Here is a 3,644-nt window from a genome sequence, read left to right as displayed (position 1 = left end):
CACAAAAATCATAGAACATCACAATATATTTTAAGTCTCACAACAGCGTGATGAAAAATCATAAAAATATTTATTTGGAACTACAAAAGAATGTTACATTTCTATTAACATAAATTGAGCGCTACGACCTACAATGTTGAACAAGTTGATAATGTGAACTTTGCTATGCTCCTTACCGTTACAGTCAATCATGTAATGTCGAAGAAAATCATGTTCATTTTGTTTCGAAAATGTGTCTTGTCTAGTTCCATAGACGAAAAAGTTTGTTCAGTTGTCGCGGCTGACACTGAAAGATTTATGAGCAACCAAAGTAACTTATCGACCATTGAGTATGTAGTAATTTTACTTGTTTTAGTATCCAACAGTCAGATCGTGAAGACAAGATTTTCAGCTCTAGATGGTTGCAAACATCCAGCTAGAAATGGACAAGTTGATACTCTAGTTGAGTCCCCTCTTGACGAGAAAAGACTTAATGATAACAAAAAAAAAAAATCCACCATTGTGCATATATTGGACACATCAATAAGTCATGTCATGACCACATGGTATATGGGTGGTAAGCAAGTTCATATTTGAAATTGAGCTATGATGCTTTAGGTTAATAGATAAAAAATTAAATAAAAAAAACTCATGTCGTGGATGCAGAAGATAAATGATGTTAATTAACAAGACTAAGATCACAATTCACAAAAAATAAACAATAATTATTAATAGCTACTGGTGCATAGTGGTACCTGCTGCCAACATATTCAATCCTGGTCACCTGGCTAGCGATCTCCAGCTGTATTCTGATGATCTGATCCGCCTGCATCTAGTCAATCGTATGCGGACAGTGGTAGACTAGTGGATGGAGTAGTCGTCGTGGCGACCAGGATGGTTGCCGTGGCAACCGTAAACGCCCTAGCACGACACGCACAGCAGCGGATGGCACTAGCGGCGGCTAGCGACAGCGGCAAATGCCCTAAGCGGTCCAAGAGAATACAAACATAGATCAATCGATCGGATCGATTAGATAGTCCATAGGGCAAACAATAGTCGGCACGTACATACCTAAGCCTCTATTTCTGGGGACGTTTTTGCTTCCACGTCTCACCACTTGTATGAAAATGACCCCTGGGTAAACTGGTATAGGACACGCATATTTTTTTGGGAAATGATTGTGTACAGTTATTTGGTGGATGTAGATTGTTCCTAAAAAATTTCTTAACATGCGTAGTGATTGTCACTACTAGGGAAAAGCCTAGCAGCAGCGCGCGTTTTAGACCTATCAGTAGCGCGGGGTTATGTGCTACTGATAAGGCGCTACCGCTAACGTATAGCAGTAGCGTGCCTCCTCCCACGCTACTGCTAAATCGACTTAATAGTAGCGAGTTCCCGGAGGAGCGCTACTGGTAATTAGTAGTAGCGCTTCTCCCTGCCCGCGCTGCTACTATTATTTCGTATTTAATTTTTTTTCATTTCATGTTGTATTCGTACACCTTTACACAAGTTTTCATACAACAGAAATTTAGAAATAGTTTTTACATCATAATGAGTTATTACATCACGGGGTGAAAGAGCCGTGTGGACTAGTTTCAAGTGGATGGACATCCACTTGAAACTAATCCGCGGTTCTTTCACCCAATGATATAATAAATATCATCATCATCATCATATCATTAACAACTTATCATCATAATACATCATTGTCATATAACACCTCCTCAAGATCATCATTTTCATCAATGAGACATCACATAGCAAATTGATCACTAGTCGTAATCACAAGTACTCCTCACATCATCAACTCTAACACATTGTATCACATAATAAACATATTGTACCTCATATGACCTACTACATTCTCTTAGGACCTACTATATTCTTTAAGGTAAAATAGCAAAAAACAAGATAGCCCCTGACTCTCCATTATGGAGAATGGAGATTATCCTGTCTCCAATTCTTGCCTTTCGCTTAATGTTACTTCCAAGAACCTCCTTGCGAATGTCCAAACATTTTTTCCATTCTTCGATTAGCATGTGTTCACCGCTTTTAGAAATCCGAAATGCAGAGGTGAGCTCCTTAGATTCACCTGGCTGTATGTTCATAACTGGAAGGCGACCATTCTGATACATCAGATGAGGCACATAATCCATCGGGATTTCCTGTTGAAAAACATAGTAATAACTTCGTAGTTAGCAATGATGTACTAGTTTTAGAAGTATGCAAAAGATGCACGGATGTCGTAATAGTAAAAAATCTTACCAGGGTATCTTCATAGAAGTTACCGTGGTTCAACACGTGCACTAGTGGCACGTATTCACCATAATTTGGAGGAGTTCGATAATAGGTATTGTAATTCTCAAGAAAAGTACAATAAGCAATCAGATGACTTTTCTCCTTATAAGTTAATTCGAAGCCATCAGTGTAGTGGGTTTTGTCTACCATCTTCTGCACATTCTTTGAAGATTCAAAATAAACTGTCAATGGAAATAAGCTATCAACTATTTTGAAATAAACAATATAGATTAGTTAATAACTATGTTTGAGAAACTCACATTATGGTAGAATCAGAAGCGTATCAACAAGGACCCAAATGTCCATATTGTCTTGCTCGATGTCAGGATTACCAAGATCCGTGGTGACAATCATACCTTCATAAAAACCATACATTTTGCAAAGTGCTTCATAATTTTGGCAACCAAAATGGGTTACGCTCTGAGAATTGTACAGATTTACTTCAAAATCGATATCATAATGGGTCCTTAGGTGTATTTTCTTTGTTTCATAATTTTCATGGTCTTCAAAACCCATCCTCTCCAAGACATAGCGTCTTGCATGACATGAGATAAGCTAGTCGAATTGTAAAAAATGAAAATTAGACGTTGAAATAGTTGAAGTCATGCTTAATTACGAAAAAACACTTGTCGTTATTGCGTACCGTTTCAACATCGAAGGTCTCCTCGAGCTTAATGCTGAAGCGCCGATCTTCATCCAGCTCAACGAACCTGTCGCACATACCTCGATCATCGTGGCACCAGCTGCACTCCCCCGGGAGACTGTCGTCGTCCGAGTACGATATTTCCTACGTTCATAATTCAAAGATTAAACTTGTACATATTCTAGCACAAGTCATGCCAGAATTCACGGAAAAATCCGGCATGACCTTTGCTAAAAAAGGACATATCGAGCGCCTGAAATTTGCCGGAACGGAAATTAATCAACACTCCGGCAAAACATAGGCCACTCGGAGGTGTAACCAAAACATGAAATAATTGCTTAAACTAAAAAATAACAACAAATATGACATGTTCAACTAGTTCTATTAATTCAACTAGTTCTTACTAAATATAAACTTAGTATAAAAAGAAAAAACTAGTTCTTTCTAAAAATAAAGTAGTTCAACTAGTTATTAATTTACTTACTATACCAGTTCAACTAAAACTTAACTAGTTCAACTAAAACTAAACTAGTTCTATTAATTCAACTCGTTCTTACTAAATAGAAACTTACTATAAATAGAAAGAAACTAGTACATCTACTACTACTAATTAACATCTAACTACTACATCTACTACTAATTAACATCTACTACTGCTAATTATAGAACTAGTTTACCATCACTACTAGTAATTAATATCCACTACTTCTAAAAATCATTATCT

General features: G+C 37.1%; 1 pseudogene; it reads right to left on the bottom strand.

Moving 5' to 3' along the window:
• The window catches only part of LOC119360534, a 12,343-nt pseudogene that overhangs the window by 5,233 nt on the left and 3,466 nt on the right, over positions 1-3,644 (bottom strand).

The sequence above is a fragment of the Triticum dicoccoides genome, chromosome 2B (assembly GCF_002162155.2).
Source record: "Triticum dicoccoides isolate Atlit2015 ecotype Zavitan chromosome 2B, WEW_v2.0, whole genome shotgun sequence".
NCBI lineage: Eukaryota > Viridiplantae > Streptophyta > Magnoliopsida > Poales > Poaceae > Triticum > Triticum dicoccoides.
The sequence above is the reverse complement of the archived record's forward strand: the minus strand, read 5'-3'. Positions and strand labels throughout refer to the sequence as shown.